Source organism: Parus major, chromosome 1A (assembly GCF_001522545.3).
Source record: "Parus major isolate Abel chromosome 1A, Parus_major1.1, whole genome shotgun sequence".
NCBI classification, from domain to species: domain Eukaryota; kingdom Metazoa; phylum Chordata; class Aves; order Passeriformes; family Paridae; genus Parus; species Parus major.
In genome coordinates, this window is record NC_031773.1 from 43,820,352 (window position 1) to 43,833,121 (window position 12,770).

General features: G+C 37.4%; 1 long non-coding RNA gene across 1 annotated transcript; it reads left to right on the top strand.

The window, feature by feature from the left end:
• The first annotated feature begins 2,560 nt into the window (after positions 1-2,560).
• On the top strand, positions 2,561-12,534 carry LOC107204144. Its single transcript, XR_004497681.1, has 3 exons — positions 2,561-7,724; positions 9,704-9,837; positions 11,653-12,534. It is a non-coding gene; the product is annotated as an uncharacterized LOC107204144 (long non-coding RNA).
• Positions 12,535-12,770: the final 236 nt, after the last annotated feature.

Sequence of the window (12,770 nt, forward strand, 5' to 3'; positions counted from 1 at the left end):
TGCATTAGAATGTTAATAGACAATTATCATAATTAAATAAAAACATTCTGGTTCCTTAGTAGTGTGCCAGTTTTCAAAAAGCAAGTATTCCTTGTTGTCTCTTACTTGAGAGCTATAAATCAATTTGTCTACTAAATCCAGGAGATGTCAAAGCACATGTTTTATTTATCATGGTGTGTTCATCTATTTGTCTTCTTCTTTATTGAAAATGTGGGTTGGTTTGAGACTTAAAATTGTTAATTTGCTACCCTCTCTCTCTACTTGAATGTCCTTTATTTTCATGTGCAGTCAAAGAACCATGAGTATAAGCCTCCATGCTGTGCGTATAAATAACTCCTCTAGCAACTGGAAAGAATTAAAACACGGCATTAGCAGCAAAAGCTGCATTAGTTGGATGGTTTACCCAGGATACGCTGATAAACTTGTATCTATTTAAGAAAGATCTAATTAGGATCCTTTTGTTACATAAACTAAACCATTTTATTATAATGAAACATACATAAAATAATGAATAGAACATAATTTTTTATAATTTCATTCAAATGAGATGACTTAAAGGTAATTTCTACATTTTAAGCATTTAGTTTCATGACATTTTCTAGCAATTCACCAATTATAATGCCTCAAATGTTTGTCATTATTAAGAAACATTTAATGTAAGATTAGATTAGTCATAAATATTTTATAGGGAAAAAAATTATATTATTTCAGGTACATCCCAACATCTTTATGCCTGTAATTCTGTGCATCTGCATACAAATAAAAGGGATGCTTTGTTAGCATATTGCACTCCTACTATATCCTTCTGTTGTGGGTGAGTCAGTCTTGAAGATTGTCTTGATTTTGCTTCCAAAGTCTAAAGCTAGATACATTTTGGGATGACTTTTCTTCCCTTTCTCTGTACTGTCATCCCAGCAGCCTTTGAAGTTGTGGCTGTTCCCAGGCATTTGAAGATCTGTCCTTGACTGTCCATAGCATGGCTCTGTCACAGTAAGGGACAGGTCTGGCAGCCTCCTTGTTTTTCTAGACCACTAGGACAGATATGCCATTTTGGCTTATTTTGTAATGAAAAACTGAAGTACTACAATTTTAAGTGATGGTGTAGAGTTTTGATGGGCTGTGGCACAGAGGTGCTTTGCTCAGTACCTTTAATTACCTTTTGAACTGCAACACTGTTGAGGCATTGGTCTTCCCAGGGAAGACAAGATCTGCACCATGGCAGTCTCATATGAGGGAAAATCAGTCTTCGTGGATCAAGCCAGTAAAGAGTAAAGGGGAAGGTGGAAAGAAGGAAACGGCATTTTATTTCATATTTAACAGCAGGATTGCTGCAAACATAAATATTTTAATTTTTAGGCACACATTTTAAGAAAAAAAATAGTTAATCTCCCAAGGAAACAAGAAATATTCTGTAGGGGTTTTCCCTCTTCATTCTCTTTGCTCTTCTTGTCAAAGAACTGCATACCAACCTGCTTCTGGCCCATTGTGCCCTCATCCCTCCTGATTATACTCTCATTTTTATGACCCAAACAGCAGTCCCAAAAGCTCCTTTCTCAGGGGCTTGTGGCATGTATCTGGGCTGTGACTCACCTGCAGCACTCTGGGCATCACTTGGTTGGTGACATTAAGGACACCCTGCCTTACAGCAAACAGAGCCTAACTGAGGAGCTGCTGGTGTGAGCCCTAGGCAGGAGCTGGACGTGGGCAGCAGCAGCAGGAGCAGCCTGGTGTGGAGCTTCCTGGAGAACACCCACAGTTTTACAAAGCAATAGCACATCTCAGAAGAGATGCTTGGTAAGATCTCTCTGCTGTGTGCTTTAGGGGTGTTTGTCACTGTAGAAGTTTAATAAGCTTGAAGGAATCGTAGTGTCTGCTCTGGAGCCTGTCTGCTCCGTTTATTCTCTTGCTATCTGAGCACAAAACAATGCTGGGTGATTCTATTTGGATCCCACATTAACCAAATTTCTATCAGTGACTTAAAATATAAATAATATTAGCTGCTAAACAAAGTAGTGTTTCACAGAACCATTTAAAACTGTCTAATCAAATGAAATAAGAAATAATTTCTTGTAAGGTTGTTTTTTAGTTTATGTCTAGCCTCTGTTTTCTGCAGTTTTGTGCATCTATAAATTCTGCCAAGTCTGTTATTTTCAATAGACAATATTGGTCTTCCTTTGAAAGTTTGATTTGCTGCCTATGAGATTTCTTGATATATAGTAGAAGTTTAGTTATGACTTAAGCTTAAAAGAAATACAACCTTGACTGTTTCATTGCCTCTTGATAACCTTAAAAATATGTGTGGTCCACATGCTACCACCTGGGTGTTGAAGCAGCAGCATTTCTTTTAAAAATGAACACAATTATTAAGAAAGATAAGGGGCTAAAATAATAAAAAAATAAAAAAAATATATATATTCTTATGTAGAACATGTGATTCTTATGTTTTTAAAATAGTCTTAGCTGTATACTTGGCAGCAATTTCTTAAAATTTTATTTTCATTCAGCTGTGGATTCCCCTTAGTCATCTATACTAACGCAAGCAGCAGTCCCCATTCAATGCATACAAGGCTTTTAGTAAGTTGTAAGGGTAAGAATAGTGTCTTTGCTTTTTAAATTTTCCCTTTTGTTAGCAAACATATTGGAAAGAGAGAGAGAATAGGCTGGCAATGTCCTTTCTTAGTGTTTAATGAAATGCTGTTAAAAATCAACAGTATGACAGAATTTATTTCCTTCCAGCAGAAACAAAAGGAAAACAAAGTTGTTTACAATAACACCATTTTACCGTTTATTTCCCTTTTTTCACTATATGATAAACACCATATTTCTTGTGTAAGAAGACCATTTCTCTTCTCATACACCCTGTGAAGTAATTACAGCCATTAGTTCCTTGGTGCCCATTCTGCTGGTACTAATGAAATCTCTTCTACTTATTTATCTTGTGGTTAACTTTACTTTGGAGCCTCGGAATGGCATAAACATTGATTGAAACTTTTCACAGGTTTTGTGCCTGAGCTCTTTCCCTTGTTGGCTTCTCCGGTGCATACATCCAGGCCACAGCCTGTCCCTCTGCAGGGGTGTGTGTTCGAGGTCTCTCCCTGTCACCAGAAGTCTCTTTTGACAACACATGAGGAAACTGTGTGTTTAACCTTTCCACCCCAAAGTTTAATTTCAGCAAAACTAACAGTTCAGAAAGTGATTAATGAGGGTGATAAGCAGGCTGACAAGGCAGATAGTATTGACTTTATTAACCTGTTTAACTAGGGAACTGGGTAAAAAAAACCCATAAAAATTAAATGTAACCTCTAATGCTTCCTTTTCATGTTTTATAGGAAGTGGGAATCACTCACAGTAAATTATAGTTCCAAAGAAAATTTATGCCATTATGACAAATGCAATATAAATAGGTAGATAGGCTGGCTTTCACTGCTGCCTTTTACTAAGTCATTGTCCTGCCCCAGATTGACTGCACTGTAGTGATTCATAGATAATGTCTTGTAATGAATGAGCATAATTCTGGTGGAACTTGGAAACTGGTAGTTAAGCTTGTTTTAAAAACACTTATTTCTTTTAGTGGTACTGTAGAAGCTGAAACTAAAATAAGAACAGAAGTCTCCTCCTTTTCTCCTTCAAATTCTTTTGGAAAGAACACAACATTTGACTCTCACGTCTTATAGAGGTATAAAAAGGCAGATATCCCTCTGGTTGCAATCTCCATCTTAATTAATTAGAAAAACCTGAAGAGCTACTTGGGTTTGTGTGTTGTTGGAACCAGAAGCTGGAGATTAGCAGTCTCATCTGTGGTAGTCCTGGTCTCCATCTTAGAAGCTAAACAGAATCAAAAAAAAGCTCTTAACTTTTGGGTTCATTTTTATATTAAAAGTAAATTTTTTTGAAACTCAAGTCAGGAAATGGAAAAATGAATGTTCTCAGGGTAACACTAGCTCAGCCTCTTATACAAATAGATTTTTTCCCCCGGTAGATTTCTAAAGCTTATTGTATTACCATTTGTTTTGCTCTGCATGGAAGGAATTCCCTTCCTTGCAAGGTATACACTGCCTTCTGTACACTGTCAATGGCTAAACAGTACTAATAGCAATGATTAAAGGATCAGATGTACAGTTCAATTAGTAGAAGTGGGTTTTAATTTCCTGAGCCTTGATTGGGGATGATATTGATGTAACCTTTATTTTAACTGTGTATATGTTTTGAAATGTAAATATAAAACAATGCATCCAGAAAATGTCATCAGGCATGAGTGAGATGCGCTAGACTGTGTATCCCTCCAACGCAAGAGCAAACAGAAAAGAAAGAAGCAGCTAAGTCATTCGATATCCTGTGCTTCTCTCAGGTCTGCATCACAGCCTTATCTTCCTTCCTTTCATCACACACAGCTCACATATCATTACCCACCCCCACACAAGCAATTTTGTTATCAGCCACAATTATTATTTGCCAACACACTGAATAGAAATTATAGAACTGAAATTTAGAAATTAAAGCTGTCATGTAGTTCAACTGCACTCCGCATATTTCTGCTCATGAGCTGTGCTGACCACCGCCAGCTCGGCAATGAGATCATGTAGAAGGGCTTTTTAAAGTTTGGGGTTTTTCTGCACTTCTGAGGACCGAGGAAGAGCCCTCAGCATTGAGTGTGCTGCCCTCTGCTGCGTCCCTGCTCATGGGGACCGTCCCTCACCCGGGCCAGGAACTGCTTTGCAAGACCAGGGCTGATGGAGATGAGGCCAAGCAAGAAGCAGCAAGATGTGGGTCTGCCTACAGCATAGCACAGGAGCAGGCCATGGGCTGGAGCTTAAATCCAGCTTCTAAGCTGTATGAGGGGCAGAGGCAGCAGCACTTTTCCCAGCAGTGTTACTGGAGCTAGCCGTGAGCAGCTAAAGCCCAGGATGGGCCAGGAGAAAGAGCCCTGCCTGAAGCACAAAGGCATCCTGCAGCCTGTCATAACCTTTCTCTCCAGAGAGGAATGTATCAATGTAAATAGAGTTTAATTACTGTCTCTTCATTCCCTGTTGAGAAATGGTGAGAGAATGGAACCAGGACACGTGGAATTGGCACCAGTGGGAAATTATCCCAAGTATCATTCGTCTCTTATTGGCCACTTCTGAAACCTACGCAGTGAGATTTACCATCATCAGAAAAGAAAATGTGGGTCTGAACTTTGCAGATCTGATGACAATTCTGATCTTAGTGATTATTGTTGTCAGGGGAAAAAGGAGGAGGTGATGCCTTGTGTGGGAAAATAGGACTGAATGAAAACTGAGCTGGAGAAAAGTCAAATCTGAGAATGCTTTAATACCCTAAAGTCTTGTAATAGACCTATGGCAACTCCAGAACTCCTGCTTGGATTTAAGAAAATAAGCTCCCATCCAGTATTTGACACTTCTGCTACTCCCTGAAATTGTAAATTTTCCCCTCCTGTGTTAAGGTTTATGAACTGCAATAGCAACCTAAATATTTCACCTTTCTTTTGTCATTTTGTTTCTGTAGGAGTTGGGAAGCTGAGTTGTTTAATATATGAAAAGTGGATAACTAAGAGATCTCAATTCCTTCCTTAATGGAATGTGAATGCCAAGAGTAGCTAATAATGAGGAGACTTGCATTTGTTGAGTTTTAAGGAGACAAAAGTGTTTTTCTCCTTTGTTTCCACTGGAAAGGAATAGCAAATAGGAAGCAATGTAGTAATACTAATATTGGTCAAAGAAGAGGATATATTACAACAATTTAATTCTACATGTTCATTAAAGAATGGCTAATTGAAGGTCAAACAGCTAAAAAAAAGTGCCCTCAGGACTCTTTTTGTCCCTGCAGCTCATTGCATGGAACGGTAACTTTCGCTTCATCTCAGTATTAATAAGGTGATCCGTTTTATTTCCTAAAAATGAATTAAATATGGTGAATTTTCCTTTTTATAGGAAGATAGCAGAAAGAATATTAGAAAAAATCAAATCTAGAACTGTTATTTGGGTATCTTTCTGTCTGTGAGGAGGACCCCTGTGGTGTTATATTCAGAGACATTTATTCACAGTCTCAAAGTGAATCTTTCCTCAAAGATCTAAATTTCAGTTGTCAAAACTTTCTCCTTTCAGATATAGCAACAGAAGACTTTAAAGCCATGGGAATAACCTTTGGCTTGAATTTAAATGCATATCTCCAGGGACTTTAAACTCAAATCAGACTGCTTTCTACCCAACAGATTTTGCAGGTAATACAATATAGTTCAGAAATTCTTTTCAGAGTCATGCCTTGCCCAATCCACCACCACATACACTATGAGTAAGGTGAAAGAAGAACCCTCAGTACTCCAGGCAGACACTTAAAACTCCTTTTGTTTACATTCCCTTGCATTGGTTCTTTTTTACTCTACACCAAATTGCATGTCTTTGGCAACAGTTGCTTGTTTCCATCTCTCTTGTAAACTGAGTTACTCATAGCTGTCTCCTGGTTTCATGGTACACAGCACTTCGCTCCAACTTTGCTTCCTTTGTTTTGGCTGGTGTGCTTAAGAATTCTGAAAGTGTTTTTCCGTTTCAGAAGAGGAGGGCTCTGAAAACACAGGCAAGTCATCGCAACCGGATGTGGCATGAGAGTTTTGTTGGCTGTGAGCACGCTGAGGAGCTGTAACAAGGATTGTAAATCTCTGTAGAACGTAGATGTGTGTCCAGTCCTGGCTGTGGCCTGTGTGTGCACACATAGGACCTTCTCTGTGCAGACCTCCCCAATTCACCTTGTGCAGCTTTTCTCCTACACAAGAGGTTTCTGGGACCATCACTGTTCATAACCATCATTAAACATTAAGGAATGATAATCCAGTGTCCTTGCAGGCAATAATTATAATTTTGGTTTCAGCTGTGCTGTGGATGTGTTGTGTTCATCTCAATCTGACTTCTGTAGCACTGGCTGCTGTTAGATACCAGACAGAAGATGGTCTTCACAGGTGATGTGCTTCTGTTTCTCAAAAATGTTCTGAAAGAAGCGTTGCTCAGCCTTCCAGCTGGAGTGCCACAGCAGTCATATACTTCCAGGGAATTGAATACTGTGGGGAGTGTGGGTTAAAATGCTCATGAGCAGCACATATAAGTGTCATTAACTGAAAAAAATTAACCTGTTATTTTTACATGTGTTGAAAAGGAGCAGCCTAAGCCAGCAGTTCATCCCATCATGGGCAGCAGTAAAATAGTGATGCACAATTCTACCAAACCAGAGAACCCATCCTATCCAAGTCTTCACTTGCATCACACTGTGCAGTGTTGATTTTTTTTTTTATCCAGCATAAACATTAAAAAGGAACAGAAACAAAACAAAAAAGCCACAAACCCTCAAGGTCAGTCAGTCTAAATAATGACAGGCAATACAAATGCATTTTATACATAAACAGAAAAGGAGTGGGGAAGGTCTTTCTCATTATGCCAAATGGCAGTCTGGCTATGATTTAATGCATTTGAAATTAAGTCTGTCTCTTCAGCTGTACATTTTTACTGGGTCTGCAGAACAGACTGGCAGACAGTGTGAGCAGATGCTTCTGGTTGGATCAGGATAAATTTCTTTGTGCTGGCTTTTTCATCTGATAAAATCTTTTGAATCTTTTTGCAGCAGTGAGCTTTAGGTGTTTTCCAGCTGAAGTGTTGGACCAAATGAACCTATTAGTGTATCATTCTAAGGAGCCCATAAAGGCAGCTTCTGTTTAAAGATCTCTGCTTACTGCATAGGTAAAGAACAAATATGAGTCTATGACTTCTCATAGTTTCTTTCTCATTCTTTCCATTTTTTCACGGTACCTAAAAAAATGTTATTTTTCTTGTGAATTCTTGTGATTTTTTTCACCCAGTCAGTGCAACATCTGGTCCTTTAGGGATTTACAGTATGTGAAATCAACACCTTATTTCATAAGTAACCCAAAGAAAAGGAGAATATGGTTTGGTGCCTTTTTTTCTTCAGAATTAGGAGAAGTAGTAACCTACTCTTCTTCCTGCTTCCTTGTGTGTGTGTGTATATGTTCCTGGACAGTTCTAGTGGTAAGATTTTTATTGATAGTCAAACTCAAAGTCCCAGATCCCTGTTTCTATCCCACAAGCAGACCCTGAGAACAATGACCTTTTCCTGAAGAGTGGGAAAACATATTATGCACCATTTATTATGCTTTGTCATCTATCATACTTCTATATATAATAATAAAAAGCGCTTCCAGAATGACATAAGTCATAAGTATAGCCAAAACCATGCCTGAGTACCATTGACCAAACATATTAGAGGTGTAATTCATTATTGTTTATATGAACAGTTCAAAAGCTTAAATTTTTACTTTAAACAAAAAAATTATCTATAATCTCTAAAAAATGATTATGCTTCCTGAAAAATTCAAATAAATTGAATTTAATGGAAAATAACAACAACAAAAAAAAGAAAATAAAAAGGAGTTTAAAATGTCCTTGTTGATAATTCTCTATATGCGTGATTTTTCTTTGTTCCTCCTTTTTGTTCCTTTTCTTTTTTTTTTTCTACTTAGGAGCTTTGTTATCTGGGTCTTTAGTTCTTCCTGCTCCTTTCATATCTTAGCTACTCTTTCAGCAAGAGTTTATGGCCTGTGAGCCAATTGCCTTTTTCTTCTTTAATTATGGAAGTTGAAGGCCACTTTGTCTGCCCTGAGTGCTTAATTGAAGGAGGACCATGCTTGCTTTTTTGTTCCTGCCTAGCTTGCCAAGAGTATGGTGCGCTGCACAGAAGGGACAACAGCTTCTTTGGTGATTTCTTTTTAACTAGCATCCTGAAGTAAAATGGGGAGCCAATAAAGAGATTATAGCACTGTGTCCCTTATTTAGGAAGGTTTGTGATGGCCTAGTCTAGGCTAAGTATATGTAGAATGCTTTTCAGTTTTTCTTTCGCCTTGGTCGAAGATACGAAAAATACTTTTTTTTAAGGAGTTCACTTAATATATATCCTGTGTCTCTCTCTTTTCCTCTGTACTAAAAGAGGGAAGGGGTTATATTGACAAAGAAATCTCCTACTTTCTACTCTTTCATCACTAAGTGATATTTTTCTCATTTATTTATTTTGAAAGAAGCATATGTGTGGTCACTGCAAGCTGCTTTGGCCTTTTATATTCCATTCCTATAAATCAGCCAGAATGTGACTTTGAAAGATAATTATCTCTATTCAAGTTTTATTATTTATTTGCCTTCGTATGTTTGCCCAATTTGATATCTGAATGAGTCATTATTTTATAGAAGGCATGTCTTTAAAATTATTCAATACAGTGATAAGATTTCTAAGCAGGGAATTTGAATTACTCTTACAGTATTTATGCTAAAATGACAATCAAGCACTCTAGTTTTACCCTGAGATACTTGCTAAATTGGTAGTGGGATTGAACTTGGCTCTGACTTTTCAGAACATGCAGATCTTATGACTGAGTCATGAAGGGTGAACTGTCACATATCAAAGCTTAATTATTGCTTAAGTTTTTCCTTCAGTCATTCTCTTATTTGCTCATACTAAAGGAAAAATATTTCCTGTTGTGATGTCTTTTATTTTCCCAGGAACAAATCCAGTGATGCCAAAGGAAGCTGTAATTTCAGTTTAGTGACAGAATACAAAAAAAAGTGAAAATTCTGTTATGCTATGAATATTGGTTATAAATTACATTGTCTCATGTAAGCACTTGGGACTTCTGTTTTCTTATTCTTTTTAGTGCATCATTTTTTCACAATATTGGAAGCCTGGCCATGTGCAGAGATTTTCTTATCTAAGGATACCAGCTGTTTACTGGAGGATGAAACTAGTTGTTCCTTTCTCAAGCAATGTCTGTCACAAGGAGACAAAAATGTGTGTATGACTTGATTTGTTTTCATAATGACGAATGTAGTTTAGTTAGGAAATTGATTATAAAAATAGAAACCAGGCTTTGAAAAGCAATTTGAAGATATGGTGTAGATCTGTTATGATCATTTTAAGACTACTGAGAATATTTCACTTACGTAGTTAATCTTTTCAGTGTCTAGCAATAATGTTAATGTGGGAAGCCAATGTTGAGAGTAGGATGCACGCTTGGCTGATATGCACCCAAATTATATGCTAACTACTTAATGCATTATTTCCATGGAATGAGTACATAGAATGCAAATGTAATATAAAGCTGAGACATTAATCTTCAGAATATACAAGTATGAGCACAGAGGAGCAGTAATCTCATTTAGGCTCCCTTCAAATAATGTCGAGAGAGGATTTTGACTCTCTACTGGTTTAGAGGCATAAGCAACAATTTGAGAGTCAGGATCTATCGGATTCAGGCTACCCTTGTAGCATGTTTCAAATCCCAGCCTTGAAATATCTCAAAGCCTAGGCTGAAAGAAATATCCCTTGTATCAAGGGAGTACTGTCTTTGTATGACCCAGACAGGGGCTGGGCTCTATGTCATGCTATTCCTCCAGTCCTTCATGTGGTCAGTGTTGCTCACTGTTACTCTGTATTAATTATGACCAAATTAAGGAATCATCCTCTCTGTAGCCATGGAAGAACTCTCTACCTGTTGATATGAACAAACTACTTGATGATTAATTTACAAAATGTATGCACGTTGCCTAGGCAGACCAGTTAATTCAAATTTGCTCAAGACTTTGATAATGTTCTCAGCACACTGCTGTCTTCTTTGAAAGTTCTTCCACCAAATGAAGAAATGAAGCAGGTGTCATTTAAACAAACCAGCATATGCAAAAAATAAAGTTATCTTGGTCTTATATATGTTAGTTTGTCTTTTAGCATGCTAGAATTGTAAACTTTCAAGTTCAGTTTTGTGTTTATACAATCACTTCTGTGGTCATTTTGCTTTCTTGACAAATCTAAGACAGATGCAAGGTGTGCACCGACAACAGGCCAAGGAGGTGACCTGAATATTTTAGCATGAGACTTGCTTTCTGTGATTTTGTCTGATCAAAATTAGCATGTAAATGCCTCTCTCTTCTTCAAGTTTTATTAGTCTATATAAAACTTCACCATTTCACCTCTTTACTTTGTTTGACATATTTCATGATTGTGGCATAAACGAGTCCCTATCTTTAACAGAAGAAAGCATTGTAGATTATTAAAAGATTCAATTTTCTTTAGAAAAGTCTCAGACATTTTCTTCTTGCTTCTATATGCTAAGTATGTGTGAATACATTGACACAAATACCACTTTACTTTAGATGAGGAGACCAACAAAATGTCTACAGATTCTTTGCAGGCTGAGTCTTTCTCATTCTGTGAAGACCCAAGATTTTGTCAGGGCTCTGCACTTCTCAGCTTCTGCAATACCAATTTTCAGGGCACTGTTTTGGGACATTTGGATGCACACTCTTGGACATGTAGGACCTGAGATGCCTCATGGAGTTTTTTGTTTGTTAGCTTCCAATTCTGTAGTACTGTTTTGCCACACTGACGTCTCTGGGAGATGGGAGGGGCTGCAGGTAGAATTGGAGGTAAATGCCCATGTTTTATTAAACACTGCTTTTTGAAATCCTTCTAGACAATGTCTTCAAAATACGCTGAAGAATTTAATGTTAACCATGTTTAGCTTTGCATGCAAGTGGAGATCTGGTTGTGCATAAAAGAGTTTAAACAGAGTTGTCATACTAACATTTCAATCTTTTCTTTCCGGCACAGCACCACTGTGGGTGTGTTACATAAATTGCCACAATGGAGTGCATTTCAGATCCTTCATCTCAGAGGCCATCTGTCATTGAAAGTGGCACATTCACCTGCCCATCACTTCTGCAGCAATGTGTGCATCAGACAGGGCACATCCCAATGAAGTTTACAACTGGAGCAGCTTTTCTTACAGCTGTCTTTGGAAAGACTTAGTAATCAAGTCACTGCTTCAGATGGGAACAAACACCACAAATAGATTGTTCTTTCTGTCCAAGAGAACAACAAATGCTTTCTGTTTTGCTTCAGAAAAGAGCGAACTAGTTCCCTGAAGGATATTTTTCTACTCAGTAAAATCCAATGTTGCTTCTGTGAGCTCTTCTCTACTGTCTCTGACCCTTGACAGGCAATCACAGGGTTTTAATAAGAAAAATTACTCTCAAGTCCTTGAATGGATCTAGACAGGATTCAGCATTGTTATGATTGTTAGTAATTATATATTTCTCTCCATTTTCCTTCTACCTTTGTTTTTCCTTTAACTTGGTGAAGTAGGACAGGATGATGTCAACCATTTTTAATATTATTTGTCTGGAGTGTTTTTTGGTTTGAGAATATGTATGCATTTCTGTATTTGTCTAACTTTTCCTTGTTCCATGTTTAGTGCAAACTCTGTAAGTTGTTGAAGGAAGAACTTGACAGTGTGTATGTGTGCTTACAATTTGCTCAAAGAATTTCAACTATGGGTCAGAGATTTTTCTTCCCAATCAGTGAAAATGTACATAACCTTTCTGTCTGCTGTAAATGTTCCTGTCTGTAAAATGAGGTTTTACTTGCCTGCCTCACAGGCATGTTGAAGCTTAATTAGTGTAGGTAATAAATGCTAAGTATTATTTTAAAAGATCTATTGCTCTCTAGAATGATCAAGTTTGGATCTTAATTCACAGCTTTATGAGCTAGGGTTCAGTATTGAACTACCTTACATTTTCACAAAGCCTCTCCTGAATTTAATAAGGGATTTAACAAAATAACTCCTTAAAACACTTATGATTCTTCTTAATAAAAAGCTAATTTGTACTTGCATAAAACTCATAGAGCTGTGCACATTATCAGAGTTTTCTTGAATGACAGTCTTTGAA